We start from the raw sequence: 16,141 nt of genomic DNA on the forward strand, positions 1-16,141 counted from the left end.
ATGGGGCTTGATCTCACAACTCTGAGGTCATGACCGGAGCCCACATCAAGAGTTGGATGCTCAACGGACTGAGCCACCCAGGTGCCCCAACAATATTAAGTATTGTTATCCTTGAACACAGGATGTCTATTTATTTGTTTTTAATTTCTCTCAGCAATATTTTATAGTTTCAGTGTACATATTTCATCTCTTTGGTTAAATAATTATTTTATTCTTTTTAATGCTATTGTAAATGGAATGGCTTTCCTAATTAGCTTTGCAGATTTTTCATTGCTGGTGTATAGCAATACAACTGATTTTTTTTTTTAAGATTTTATTTACTTATTTGACAGAGAGAGATCACAAGTAGGCAGAGAGGCAGGCAGAGAGGGAGAGAGGAGGGAGCAGGCTCCCCACCAAGGAGAGAGCCCGATGCGGGGCTCGATCCCAGGACCCTGAGATCATTACCTGAGCCGAAGGGCAGAGGCTTAACCCACTGAGCCACCCAGGCGCCCCAATACAATTGATTTTTATGTGTTGATCTTATGCCCTGCAACTTGGTTGAATTAATTTATTTTGTTGTTGAATTAATTCATTAACTGTAATAGCTTTCTTGTGGACTTTCTTGACATTTTCTTTATATAGGATCATGTCTTCTGTGAATAGAGATAGTTTTATCTGTTCCTTTCTGATTTGGATACCTTTTACTTCTTGTCTCCTAGGTCTGGCTAGAACTACCAGTACAAAGTTGAATAGCAGCAGTGAAAGTGGGCATCTTTGTCTCTTTCCTCATCCTAAAGCTTTCAGGCTTTGATCATTGCAGATGAGGTTAACTGTGGGATTTTCCTAAGTACCATTTCTCATGCTGAGAAATTTTCTCCCTATTTCTAGTTTTCTGTGAGTTTTTATCATAAAAGGGTGTTGGGTTATCAAATGCCTTTTCTGCACTAATGGAGATGTTCATCTGGGTTTTTTTCCCCCTTTTGTTCTGGTAATGTGATGTATTAACATTTACTGATTTTCTTATGTTGAACTAAGATTTTCTTATGTTGAACTTTCTTTATGTTGTGTCCCTGGTATGAGTCCCATTTGGTCATGGTGAATGTTTTAATGTGCTGTTGGGAAAGATCTGTTAGTATTGAGAATTTTTGCATCTATATTCATAAGCAATATTGGTCTGCAAATTTCTTTACTTGTGATGTCTTTAACTGGCTTTGGTATCAGATTAATGGTTGCCTCATAGAATGAGATATGATGTGTTCCTTTCTTTTCAGTTTCTGGAAAAATTTGAGGATTGGTGTTAATTCTTTGTTTAGTAGAATTCATTGGGGAAGCCATCTGGTACAGAATTTTTCTTTTTTGGGAGCTTTATCATTACTTATTTAATCTTTTTACTTGTTAGAGATCTGTTGAGATTTTCTATTTCTTGAACCAGTTTAAGTAATTTGTATCTTTTAAGGAATTTGTCTATTTTTTTCCAGATTATAGAATTTGTTGACATAGAGTTCTTCACAGTATTCACTTGTAATCCTTTTTATTTCTGTAAAGTCATTATTGAATGTCTTTACTTTCATTTTCAATTTAATTATTTGTCTCTTTGTCAGTCTAAGGTTTTGTCACTTTTGCTCATCTTTTCAAAAAACCAGCTTTTGGTTTTATTGATTTTTTATTTTTCCATTTCCTACTTTGTCTTCTCTCTAATTTTTATTATTTTCTTCATTATGCTAGATTTGTGTTTAGCTTGCTCTTCTTTTTGTAGTTTCTTAAGGTGTAAGTTATTATTGACTTGAGATCTTTCTTCATTTATTTTCAAGTAAGCTCTGTGCCCAGTGTGGAGCCCAACAAGGAGCTCAAACTCGCAACCCTGAGACTAAGACCTGAGCTGAGATCGAGTCTGATGCTTAACTGACTGAGCTAACCAGGCACCCCAAGACTTTCTTCATTTTTTTTTAAAAGATTTTATTTATTTATTTGACAGAGAAAGATCACAAGTAGGCAGAGAGAGAGAGAGGGAAGCAGGCTCCCCGCTGAGCGGAGAGCCCGATGCGGGACTCGATCCCAGGACCCTGAGATCATGACCTGAGCCGAAGGCAGCGGCTTAACCCACTGAGCCACCCAGGTGCCCTGACTTTCTTCACAGTGATAAAGTTTCCTTGAGTACTGCTTTTGTTGCATCCCTTAAGTTTTTATGAGTTGCATCTTCATTTCTGAAAAACATTCTTTTAAAATTCTGAGAAAATTTAGAATTCTTCGTAATTCTGGCTGGGGACTTGTTTTCTTTCAGTCCTTTAAAAATGTTGCTCTCCTGTCTCCTCTCGCTTGAATTGTTTCTGATGAGAACTCTTCTGTCATTCTCACCTTTGCTCCGTATTTTCATCCTGCCCCCTTCACCCACCACATGGCTACTTACAATTACTTTAAAAAAAGGTTTTATTAATTTATTTTAAAGAGCAGGTGAGTCGGGGGAGAGAGAGAGAGAATCTCAAGCTGACTGTGCTGAGTGTGGAACCTGACATGGGAGCCAACATGGGGCCCAATCTCATGACTGAGATCATGGCCTGAGCATAAATCAAGAGTCAGACACTTAACTGACTGAGCTACCCAGGTGCCCCTACTTACAATTATTTTATCATGTATTTTCAGCATTTGATTATGAATACCTTGGTGTGGTTTTCCTGTTTATTCTACTTGGGGTTAATTGAACTTCTTGGATTTTGGGGTTTACAGTTTTCTCCAAAATAGAAAAACAAAACAAAACAAAACAAATCCAGAGAATAATTTGGCCATTATTTTCTTACCATCTTTTTCTGTTTTACATCTTTCTCTTGACACTTCTCTTTTTTAAGGGATTTTATTATTTATTTGACAGGGAGAGAGAGACAGCAAGAGAGGGAACAGAAGCAGGGGGAGTGGGAGAGGGAGAAGCAGGCTCCTTGCAGAGCAGGAAGCCCAATGTGGGGCTCGATTCTGGACCCTGTGATCATGGCGTGAGCCAAAGGTGGACAGTTCACAACTGAGCCATCCAGGCGCCCTCTATTGACACTCTAATTACACATATGTGGAGCTGCTTAATGTTGTCTTATAATTCACTGATGCTGTTTTCCCCAGTCTTTTTATGTTTTTTGTTGATAGTTTCTTTGAGGTATTCAAGGCTACAAATCTTTTCTTCTGCAGTATCCAATGTTCTGTTCTTCCCAACCAGTATATTTTGTATCTCGGACACTGTAGTTTTCATTTCTGTAATTTTGACTTAGGTCTTCTTTATATCTTACATTTTTTCTCTCAGCCTGTTCATGGTCTCCTTTACTTTTTTGGATATACAGTGTATAACCACTTTTTAAATATTCTAATCTACTAATTCTATCATCTAAATAACTCTTGGGTCTATTCCTGTTGGTGGATTTTTCTCTCCTATATGGGTCTTACTTTCCTGCTCCTTCATATGCCTCGTAATTTTTATTGGGTTCCAGACACTGTGTATTTTACACTGTTGGATGTTTTGTATCATTTGTGTTCCTTTAAATGTTCTTGAGCTTTGTCCTGTGACAGTTACTTGGAAATACTTTTATGTTTTATTAGATGGGTCCAGCATGTCCTTTCATCTGTGGCTAATTTACCGCATTGAGACAACACCTTTTTGAGAACACTCATTGATGCCTCATGTGTTAGTCTTTCTATTCTGGTGTTGAGAGTGTGAAATATTCCTGGCTATGTGTGAGCTCTGTGGAGCCCTGCTCCTTTCTTCCAGTTCCTTTTCTGGCCTCGATAGTTTCTCATACAGATGTACTAAAATCAAGGTGAACCTTTGCAGATTTTCAGTGATTTCTTTCCCTCTGAAATTCTTTTACCTTGTCCCACGATTCTAGGCATTCCAAGGAAACTTCTGGGTTCTGTTTTGTTATGTTCTCTCTGATCCATGGTTTGGAAATGCTCTACACATTGTATTTTGGGGCAGTTGTAGGGTTTATGTCATTAGTTTTCCTTCTGTCAGAGATCTCTGTCCTGTACTGCCTGTTGTCTGTCTGAGACCTGTTGTTTCATATATTTCACGTTTTAGTTGTTTAAGGTGGGAGGGTTAAACTCCTTTTTATTCCTTTAGTCAGAATTGGGTTATCAGCCCATTAATATTCTTTTAGCCTATTAATGTTTAATGTAATTATTGATACGGTCATATTTAGGTTGGTTCTTTTGCTATTTTCCTATTTGTCCATCTTAATTTTCTGTTTTCCTGATTTCTTTAGTTTTTAATATTCCATTTTAATTCCTCATATTAGACTTTTTTAGTTATACTTTTTGCACTTTACTAAGTATTTGCTTTAAGGATTACAATATACATGAAAAACTTTTCACAATCTACCTAGAGTTATTAATATTTTGTTAGTTCACAAAAAATATAAAAATATTGCAACCATAGAGGTCCATTTACCCATCACCCGTATTTTATGCAATAGTTGTTATAGGTATTAGATCTTCATATATCAGAAACCCCACTATACAATGTTGAGTTTTCCACTCAGTTACAGGTATATTAATGAAATTTAGAGAAAAATCTTTTAATCAATTGACAATTGTATTAGTTATCTATTACTGCATAGCAAGTTACCTCCTATCTTAGTGACTTATAATAATAAGCATTTATTCCACAGTTTCTGTGAGGCAGGAATCAGAATTGGCTTTGCTAGATGATTCTGGCTTGTACCTTCTTAGGAGATTACAGTCAAAATACTGGTCAGAGCTGCAGTCATTTACAGGGTTGACTCGAGCTAGAGGATCTGCTTCCAAGTTCTTACCTCACAGCATACTGATTACGTTTCTTGCCATATGGGCCTCCCCATAAAGCTGATTGAGTGCTGTCATGACATGACATCTGGCTTCTCCCAATGTGAATGTTCTGAGAAAGATGGAAGTGGGAGGTTTGTTTAGTGTTACTGTAAATTGAGATATAATTCTCATACTGTAAAACTCACACTTTAAAAAAAAATTATTTGCCAGAGAGCACAAGCAGGGGGAGCAGCAGGCAGAGGGAGAAGCAGGCTCCCCACTGAGCAAGGAGCCCGATGTGGGACTTGATTTCAGGACCCTGAGATCATGACCCAAGCTTAAGGCAGACATTTAACTGAGTGAGCCCCTCAGGTGTCCCTAAAAGTCACACTTTTTTAAAAAAAATTTTATTTATTTGACAGACAGAGATCACAAATAGGTAGAGAGGCAGGCAGAGAGAGAGAGAGGAGGAAGCAGGCTCCCTGCCGAGCAGAGAGCCCGATGCGGGACTCGATCCCAGAACCCTGAGATTATGACCTGAGCTGAAGGCAGAGGCTTAACCCACTGAGCCACCCAAGCGCCCCTAAAAGTCACACTTTTAAAGTGTATAATTCAGTGGATATTTAGTGTATTCACAAAGCTATGGAATCACCACTGTGGTTTAATTCCAGAATATTTTCATCACCCTAATAGGAAACCCTCCACCTGTTAACTGTTATTACCATTTCACCTGGCAACCACTAATCTCCTTTCTGTCCCTAAGGATTTGCCCGTTTTTGACATTTGATATAGGTGAAACAGTATTTTATGTGGCCTTTTGTGTCTGGCTTCTTAGCATAATGTTTCCAAGGCTTATCCATGTTGTATTATCTACCAGTGTATGTTTATGCTTTATTCTTTTTTATTACTAAATAACACTCCATTGTATGGATACATGTCTATCCATATGTCAGTTGAACATTTGGGTCATCTCCCCTTTTTGGCTATTATGAATAATGCTACTGTGAACCTTTGTGTACAGGTTTTTGTGTGGATATATATTTTTTAAATTCTCTTGTGTATATAGCCACTAGTGGAATTGTTAGATCATGTGGTAACTCCATGTTTTACTTTTTGTGGAACTGCCAAACTGTTTTCCAAAACAGCGGCACCATTTTATAGTCCCACTAGCAATGTAGGAGAGTTCTGGTTTCTCTACATCCTGGCTAGCATTGTTATTGTCTGGTTTATTATTATTATTATTGTCATCCTAGTAGATGTGAAGTGGTATCTCATGACTGATTTGTATTTCCCTAATGATTAATGGTGTTGAGCAACTTTTCATGATCTTATTGGCCATTTATATATCTTCTTTGGAGAAATGTCTATTCAAGTTCTTTTGCCCACATAATAATTGGATTTTTTAAATGGTTGAGTTGTAAAAAAAAAAAAAAAAAAGGTTGAGTTGTAAGTGTTCTTTAAATGTTCTGGATACTAAGACTTTATCTGTGATTTACAAATAATTTATCCAATTCCTTGGACTATTTTTTGTTTTTTACATTCTTGGTTGTGTCTTTAAAGCACAAATGTTTTAAATTTTTATTTTAAATTATTTTAGTCCAATTATCTATTATTTCCTTGATTGTATGTGTTTTAGTTATTTCTCAAAAATTCATGCTTAATCCAAGGTCATGAAGATTTATGCCTATGTCAATGTCTTTAATGACCTCACTTTGGACATCTTACACTCTCACTTCATATTCTGGTGGTCAAACAGACCAGTCCTGATGGTGTGGGAGGGAACTATATAGAAGAGATAAATAACAGAGAGAAAGGATTACTGAGATCATTTTGAAATTACTAGGCCGACTGGCTTAATTTCTGTAAACCTCAATTCCCAACTGGTCTCTTTTCCCTTGACCTGAAAGAAAATTTTTTTTAATGATTTTTTTTTTTTTTTTGACACAGAGCATGCAAGCTATAAGCAGTGGGGGAATGGCAGGCAAGGGAGAAGCAAGGGGAATGGCAGGCAAGGGAGAAGCAAGCTTCTTGCTGAGCAAGGAGCCCAATGTAGGGCTCAATCCCACAACCCTGGGACCATGACCTGAGCAAAAGGCAGCTGCTTAACCAACGGAGCCATCCAGATGCCCCTGAAGAACTTTTTAGTAATTCCTGTAATGCAGCTCTGCTGCTTGCTGACTCTTCCTTTTATCTGAAAATGTCTATATTTCACCTGCATTTTCAAGAATATTCTCACTTGGTAATAGAATTCTGGGTTGACATGTTTTACTTTCATACCTTTAAAGAGGTTATCCCATTGTCTTTTAATGACCGTGACTTCTGATGAGAAGCTTGCAGTATTGCAATATACTGCAGAATATTGCAGTATATAATTGAAATGTGGTTTTTTAAGTGTGTCATTTTTGTTGCCTTCAAAATTTTCTATTTTTAGTTTCCAGCAACTTGACAATGAAGTCCTTGGGTACAGCTCTCTTTGTATTTATTCCATTAGGGGTTTGTTATGATTCTAGAACTTTCTCCAAATTTGGAAAATTTTGGCCATTATTAAAAAAATCTCTGGGGCCCTGGGCTAGCTCAGTAGAGCATGTGACTCTTGATCTCAGGGTCGTGAGTTCATGCCCCAAGTTGGGCATGGAGCCTACTTAAAAGCAAAAAACCACCCCGTTTCTGCCTAATGCCTTCCTTCTTCTCCTTCTGGGATCCCAATTATTTATAAGTATGCTAGACTGTTTGATGTCCCAAGATGCTCTGACCATTTTTTTTTCACGTTTAAAAAAATTTTTTTTTAATTTAAATGAACATATAATGTATTATTTGTTCAGGGGTACAGGCCTGTGATTCATCAGTCTTATGTAATAGCCAGTGCTCATTACAACACATACCCTCTCCAGTGTCCATCACCCAGTTACTCCATCCCTTCCCCACCTTCCCCTCCAGAAATGCTGTTTGTTAGATTCTCTTATGGTTTGTCTCCCTCTCTGCTTTCATCTTGTTCCATTTTTCCCCTCTCTTCCCCAGTGATCCTCTGCCTTGTTTCTTAAATTCGACTTATCAATGAGATCATCTGATAATTGTCTTTCTCTGACTGACTGACTTTGCTTAGCATAATACCCTCTAGTTCCATCCATGTCTTGCTAATGGCAAGATTTCATTTTTTGATAGCTGTATAATATTCCATTGTGTGTGTGTTTGTGTGTGTGTGTGTGTGTGTGTACACGTATCACATCATCTTTATCCATTCATCTGTTGATGGACATCTGGCTCTTTCCAAAGTTAGGCTATTATGGACATTGGGCTATAAACATTGGGGTGCACATGTCCCTTCAGATCACTACATTTCTGTCTTTGGGTAAATACCCAATAGTGCAATTGCTGGGTCATAGGGTAGCTCTGTTTTCAACTTTTTGAGTTTTTCACGCTGGTACACCAGCTTGCATTTCCACCAGCAGTGTGTGAGGGTTCCCCTTTTCTGCATACTTGCCAATATCTGTTATCATCTAACTTGTTAATTTTAGCCATTCTCACTGGGATGAGATGGTATCTCATTGTGGTTTTCATTTGTTCCCCTGATGCTGAGTGATGTAGAGTCTTCTGTCCATTTCTTGACTGGATTGTTTCTTGGGTGTCGAGTTTGATAAGTCCTTTATAGTTTTTGGATACTAGCCCTTTATCTGTCATTCACAAATATCTTCTCCCATTGTCATTTATCCAAATTTTTTTGTAAGATTTATTTATTTATTTATTTGTCAGAGAGAGAGCGAGCGAGCACAGGCAGAGTGGCAGGCAGAGTCAGAGGGAGAGGCAGGCTCCCTGTGAAGCAAGGAGCCCGATGTGGGACTCGATCCCAGGACGCTGGGATCATGACCTGAGCCGAAGGCAGCTGCTTAACCAACGAGCCACCCAGGCGTCCCAAGATTTATTTATTTGAGAGAGAGAGTGAGAGAGCATGAGAGGGGATTAGGTCAGAGGGAGAAGCAGACTCCTCATGGAGCTGGGAGCCCGATGAGGGACTTGATCCCAGGACTCTGGGATCATGACCTGAGCTGAAGGCAGTCTCTTAACCAACTGAGTCACCCAGGCGCCCCTCAAATTTTTGTTCTGTTGACTGTTTCCTTTGCTGTGTAAAAGCTTTTGATATTGATGAAGTTCCAATAGTTCATTTTTGCCTTTGTTTCCCTTACCTTTGGAGACATGTCTAGCAAGAAGTTGCTGTGGCCAACATTGAAGAGGTTGCTGACTGTATTCTCCTCTAGGATTTTGGGTGGATTCCTGTCTCACATTTAGGTCTTTCATCCATTTTGAGTTCATTTTTGTGTATGATGTAAAGAAATGGTCCAGTTTCATTCTTCTGCATTTGGCTGTCCAGTTTTGCCAGCACCATTTGTTGAAGAGACTTTTTTCTATTGCATAGTCTTTCCTGTCTTTGTCAATGATTAGTGGACCATAGAGTTGAGGGTCCATTTCTGGGCTCTCTAATCTGTTCCGTTGATCTATGTGTCTGTTTTTGTGTCAGAATCATACCGTCTTGATGATTACAGCTTTGTAATAAGGCTTGAAGTCTGGGATTATGAGGCCGCCAGTTTTGGTTTTCTATTTCAGTGTTCCTCTGGCTATTCAGGATCTTTTCTGGTTCCATATAAATTTAAGGATTATTTGTTGTAGTTTTGCAAAAAAGGTTGATGGTATTTTGATAGGGATTGCATTAAATGTGTAGGTTGCTCTAGTAGCATAGACATTTTTAAAAAAAATTTTATTTCTTTATTTGACAGAAAGAGATCACAAGTAGGCAGAGAGAGAGGAGGAAGCAGGCTCCCTGCTGAGCAGAGAGCCCGATGCGGGACTTGATCCCAGGACCCTGGGATCATGACCTGAGCCGAAGGCAGAGGCCCTAACCCACTGAGCCACCCAGGTGCCCCTAGCATAGACATTTTAACAATATTTTTCTTCCAATCCATGAGCATGGAATGTTTCTCCATTTTTTTGTGTCTTCCTCAATTTTTTTCATGAGTGTTCTATAGTTTTTGGAGTATAGATCCTTTGTCTCTTTGGTTAGGTTTATTCCTAGGTATCTTATGGTTTTGGGTGCAGTTGTAAATGGGATCAACTCCTTAATTTCTCTTTCTTCTGTCTCATTGGTATGTAGAAATGCAACTGATTTCTGTGCATTGATTTTATATCCTGCCACTTTGCTGAATTCCTGTATGAGACCTAGTAATTTGGGGGTGAAGTCCTTTTGGGTTTTCCACACACAGTATCATATCATCTGCAAAGAGTAAGAGTTTGACTTCTTTGCCAAATCAGATGTCTTTTATTTCTTTTTGTTGTCTGATTGCTGAGGCTAGGACTTCTAGTACTATGTTGACTAGCAGTGATGATAGTGGACATCCTTGCCGTGTTCCTGACCTTAGGGGAAAAGTTCTCAGTTTTTCTCCATTGAGAATGATATTCGCTGTAGGTTTTTCACAGATGGCTTTTATGATATATACAGAGGTATGTACTCTGTGTCCCAACACTGAAGAGTTTTGATCAAGAAAGGATGCTGTACTTTGTTGAATGCTTTTTCTGAATCTACTGAGAGCATCCTATGGTTCTTGTTCTTTATTAATGTATGCATATCACCTTGATTTGCAGATGCTGAACCAAACTCACAGCCCAGGAATAAATCCCTCTTGGTTGTGATGAATAATCCTTTTCATGTACTGCTGGCTCCTATTAGTTAGTATTTTGGTGAGAATTTTTGCATCCATGTTCATCAGGAATGTTGGCCTGTAATTTTTTGGTGGGGTCTTTGTCTGGTTTTGGGATCAAGGTAATGCTGACCTCATAGAGTTTTGAAGTTTTCCTTCCATTTTGATTTTTGAAACAGCTTCAGAAGAATAGCTATTTTTCCTCTGTTCTTTAGATTGGATGTCTATCACTCTTTTTCAGAGTTAAGAAACTTGATCCATCTAGGCCAAATTTGTTTATCCCTATTCATTTACTTAGCTGCTTTCACACTGCAGTGGCAGAGACGAGTAGTTGTAATGGAAACTTTTGACCCTCAAAGCCACAAGTACTATGATCCTTTGCAGAAAATGTTTCGTAGCCCCTGCTTTTTTTTTTCCTTCAAGCTTAATGATCCTTCAACATGTCATCTTCAATGTGCTATTAATCCCACTTATTGAATTTAGTTATGGTACTGTATATTTGTTTAGAATTTTATTGGGTTCATTACTTTTTGTCTGCTGACAATTCCTATGTGTGCATCCATTATAAGCTTATTTTCCCTTACCTTCTTTGGCATCATTGTAATAGTTGATTTAAAAATCTTGAGTGTTAATAACATCTGGGTCATCTCCAAGTCAGTTTACGTTAATTACCTTCTCTCTTTGGTATGGATCACATTTTCTTCTGTAGTAATTTCAAATTATTTCCTAGATAGTGTGATAATACAGTGAAGAAGTTCTGAAGAATATTTTAAAAACAGGCACTTGGCTGAACTCAGACTTAAAACTTGGATTCCCCTGTGGTGGGCAGCAGTTGGTCTTTCTTTTCAGCTCTTTCAGTGGGCTGCTTGGAGTCTACTATATTTAGAGATTAAAGATTTAGGCAGAGTTTATACACAGACCATGGGTACTCACTCACTCTTTCAGAGATTGACTCCCTCACTTTTAAGGTACTGGGGTGATTCCAAACCATTTCCTTTGGTGACTGAAGCTAAGATTGCAGGTTTCTTTTTATTTATTTTTAATAATTAATTAACATATAATGTATTATTAGCCCCAGGGGTATAGGTCTGTGAATCACCAGGTTTATACGCTTCATAGCACATACTTTCTCCAATGTCTATAACCCCACCACCCTCTCCCTACCCCCCTACCCCCGGCAACCCTCAGTTTGTTTTGTGAGATTAAGAGTCTCTTACGGTTTGTCTCCTTCCCAATCCCATCTTGTTTCATTTATTCTTTTCCTACTCCCCAACCCCCCCACATTGCATCTCCACTTCCTCATATCAGGGAGATTGTATAATTGTCTTTCTCCGATGGACTTATTTCACTCAGCATAATACCCTCTAGTTCTATCCATGTTGTCACGAATGGCAAGATTTCATTTCTTTTCATGGCTGTGTAGTATTCCATTGTGTGTGTGTGTGTGTATACACACACCACATCATCTTTATCCATTCATCTGTTGATGGACATCTACGTTCTTTCCATAGTTTGGCTATTGTGGACATTGCTGCTATAAACATTCCAGTGCACGTGCCCCTTTGGATCACTACATTTGTATCTTTAGGGTAAATACCCAGTAGTGCAATTGCTGGGTCGTAGGATAGCTCTATTTTCAACTTTTTGAGGAAACTCCATGCTGTTTTCCAGAGAGATTGCAGGTTTCTATCCAATTTTTAACTACCTTATGGTGGCAACTGGGGACTGTCCTCAGGCAAAAAGCCATAAAAATGGGCACTCAGTGGCATTTCCTTCCAAAGGGCAACTCCCATTTGGTTGGTTGGTCTTCACTGCCTTAAGGTACTTGTTTTCTTCATTTTGTTGAGAATCTATAGTTGTCATTTGTGGGAGGGTTGGACGAGTAGAAGCTCTTCCACCATTAGCAGAAGCAGAACCTTCTTCACTGCTTTGTAAAAGACATTTTCTATAGTTTAAAGTTATTTTTAGCAGAAGGATTGTTTAATTTACAGCTCACCATTGCTGGAGATTGAAACAGTGGCTGGCAGTTATTTTCATGGTTTGTTGACAGCAATGGGGATTCAAAATTTTAACACTGAAATCTGGTTGCTTCAGATGCCTCAAAGAGGTGTTTGGTCCTGGCCCTTCCTTCCTAGGGACTCCTGATTTATACAAGACCGTACTCTTGTAGTAGTAGTAGTCCACAACACGGCTGGGAATGAAGTCTCTGCATACATCTGCATACATCTCTGGACAGCAGCTGAGTCAGAAGGGCCCAGGCAGCCCAAACTCCAGCCCTTCTTTGCCTAATAGGGTTGGTGGTCCCTCACCTCCTCCAACAGAATGTTGTTTGCACAGTCCTCTGTTTATAGACACCCCTATCCCCCTTTTGTTTAAGCCACACAAGTCACATCTACAACACCGGGATGTGATTACCTTCTGATAAGCTGGACAAAGACGGTAGGAACACCTGAGGCAAACTGACCTTGAAAGTTTTTTTGGTATATAAAATGGGTAATAAAATCTTCTTTGTCTGTATCATGAGGTTTTATTAAAAATATGAGGTGTTTACCATTTTGGTTTACAAACGTGGAATATGGACTGGATTTGAGAAGACCAGGGCAGAGGTGGTTGCAACAATCATCATTCATTTTGGGCAATGGTTAGATTTAAAATGTTTTGGGGCTACTAAGCCAGTCAGCTACCACAGAGAGTCTAATGACTGTATTTTCGGAGGGTGGGGACTATCTGTAACAGTGTGCTGGAGAGCAAGTACAGGGGTTAAGGGCACAGGCCAGTGTTTGGAGCTATCAGGTAGTGATCTTGGAAGCCTCGTTGAGTTCCTCTGTAAAACTGGTGATGGTAGTGGCCCTCACCATCAAAATTCCATGTAGGATTAACTACTTCTAGCCCTCTACGTTCTCTTTGGATCATGGTTGTGGCTCCTCGCTTCAGGTCCTCCTCCAATTTGCTAAGCCTGGCAGGCATTGCCTCAGCCACACAGTCAGGGAAACTACTGGGTGGGGCTGAAAACAAAGGCCAGGGCTGCTGCTCTGAGTTACTGCCAGGCCCTTCCTTTGCTTATTTGGAACAGAGTCATTTAACAAGTTATTAACCTATTTTATCAATGATACCTCAGCCTTGACTTCCCCACCTTGTCCCTGAGGATAATTTTCTAAATGCTTTGCTGAATCTACTCTTGCTTTCTACTGACTCTGGCTTCTGTCCCTCTTCTATCTTGTGGACTGACTTCAGCCAAGTGGCTTAGAATGACACTGCTCTTTATTTTAAAATAGACTGGGAGTTTAGCCCATTGAATCTTTTGTTCCAAGGCTGTTCAAGAAAAGCCTGCAGATTTGGGAACTAATACAAGCTCACAATGACTGATGGGGAGCTTCACAATGCAGTGATTAACTTTTCCCTCAAAATAAGTAGCAGGACTCTAAAGTACATGAAGTGAGAAAGGGCACAGGTAGTGTTTATTCCGAAAAACAAAAACATCACCACTGGTTTGCAGAATCTGATTAGAGGTTGATGCCCTTGGCCTTAGGCAGCCAAAATGTTAAGGACCTATTACACAGAACCTGTCGCATTTGAGTTATTGCAGAGAACAAGTGGCTTCTTGTAAGGGCCTCTATGTTCACTGCTGAGGACATATCATGTTTCTGTTGTGAGCATTTTGCTAAGTCCAGGCTGCAAACAATTAAGGCGTAAACTGACCTCAGAGAATGGCTCAAGGAAGGCCCTAAAGGCTCTGGGAGGCCACTCCTTAAACTTAACCAGGGTGAGGCTCACTGTTGGGCCCTGCCCAGACATTGCAGGACTCACACATGTGGGAACTGTTAGACACGCTCAGCAGCATCCTGCTTTGTACCAAGTCCTACAGTGCACACCGGAAAATGTCAAGATCCTGGGCTGGCCTAGTTTTATGGCAAAGATCCTATTCTCTATAAAGAATCTGCTCTGTTTTGAACACCCAGACTAGGATTCAAATTCAAGTGCCAGCCAACCAGTTTCCTCAGTGATGAACTGGAAGCACTTACAGAAGCTGTGCTTGCTTTGATAATCAAAGCATGTCTATTTGTTTAAATCTGATAATTTTAATTGCATTCTAACTCCACAGAGACTGGTAAATTGTGTAGAGTACATGAAAACTCAACAGACCAGAGAAGTGCCTAGTATTCATTTGGTACTTGAAATAACGCACCTTTATCGCCAGGGCCCAGAGGGGCTTTATCACTAACCCCAGGCCACATGTGGTTGTGTGAGGCTAAATGCTGACTTGGGAGTCATTTTCCTTCCTCTCACTATTGAGATCATCTTGGTATTTAAAGCCTTGGGGAATGTATATTTCTATATTTAAGACACTCCAGTTCTCTAGCTGCTTTACTGACTGAACCAGAACTCCTCCTCTGTCTTTCCTTTCTCTCAGTTTTGGCAATTAAGTGTTCAGGTCAAAAGCTGTGGTGTCACCTTCCAGTCCCTGTGCTCTGCATGCAGGGAGGCCTGCTGACAGAACAGCTCCTTGAAGACGATGGTGAAAGCCGGACAGAATGGCAGCAGGAAGACCCACTGGATGACCTCCAGTGGCACAGGCCCTGATTACACCTGTAGTTGTTGAAAGGAGTGGGGCATTGTGGGGGGAAAGGTGTTTCTTCATTCCCCAGGCTTCCGGGGAGCCTGGGGCTCTTGGCCAGCATGAGGTGTTCCTTCAGACCTGGCCAAACCTGCCACCAGCCTTGGGGTGGGTGGCACTTTTTCCCCCACTGTCAAGCTAGCAAGACCGTGACTTATCCTTAGAGGAGGCCAGGAGTGCTCCTTCTCATAAAAGCAAGTCCTTAACCTCTTTTTGAAATTAGGTGTCTGCCCTCGCCAGGAAGCCTGTAAAGCCGGGCACAGCTGCTCCAGGATGTGCTATTATATACCCACAGAAAATATCCCAAACAAGCTGCACCACCAACTGGAAGAGGGAGGGAATCCATGGTCTCCGATGGAAAGGTTCAACCACACAGGCCAAAAGTTAGCTACATGTGCTACCTGCATCTCCAAGTCCAGGTGGGTTGAGTGAACCGTCTCATTAGAGGGTGGAGAGGTAACTTGCCTGGAGCCAGAGTGTTTGGGAAGGCAGAGAAGTGGCATTCAGAATCCCGGCCGGAATGCTGGCACGCGGCCACCTTGCTGCCCCCTCTCCATCTCTTTGTCCTCTGGACACCCACTTCCTGTCTTTCATTCCTCACAAGGCAAAAGCCCATTGCTTGGCAAACTTCCCAGCTCCCAGTCTCAAGCCTTGTTTCCTCTCCCCAACTGATTCCCATTCCTCTGTCTTCTTGAGATCTAGTGAGAATCCCAGGACTCTGTGGGGGCTGGAGCAAGCCCATGGATTCCTCTCAGGAACACTGTTCACTTGCAAACCAGTGGCAAGTGATACAGTTTCTCCTTGACAGGGGCTAGACTTCCTGGAACTTCAACAATTGACTAGGCAGCATTGTAATCAGAGGAGCCATAAACTAAGCCTGAGTCAGCCACATGAATTTTTAATAACTCAAATACCTAAAAGCTCTGTATAGCACACCAAAGTGATCACTACGAGAAAGTACTGCATAAAGTTAGAACTGCTGGCTTTAGTTAAGATTCCTAAACCATGCTGCACAGAGATCACGTGCTCAGAGCTCCTGTCTGCAGCAGTTTTATGTATTTGTCCAGGAGCACCATGGTGCAGGGAAAAGGAGCATTTA

General features: G+C 40.3%; 1 long non-coding RNA gene across 1 annotated transcript in view; it reads left to right on the top strand.

The window, feature by feature from the left end:
* Window positions 1–16,141, top strand: part of LOC106005865 — a 39,099-nt gene that overhangs the window by 20,583 nt on the left and 2,375 nt on the right. Inside the window, exon 2 of the long non-coding RNA XR_001179564.2 lies at window positions 15,266–15,461. This is a non-coding gene — a long non-coding RNA (uncharacterized LOC106005865). The remainder of the gene's footprint in view (window positions 1–15,265; window positions 15,462–16,141) is intronic.

The sequence above is a fragment of the Mustela putorius genome, unplaced genomic scaffold (assembly GCF_011764305.1).
Source record: "Mustela putorius furo isolate JIRA1106 unplaced genomic scaffold, ASM1176430v1.1 tig00537248_pilon_pilon_pilon, whole genome shotgun sequence".
NCBI classification, from domain to species: Eukaryota; Metazoa; Chordata; class Mammalia; order Carnivora; family Mustelidae; genus Mustela; species Mustela putorius.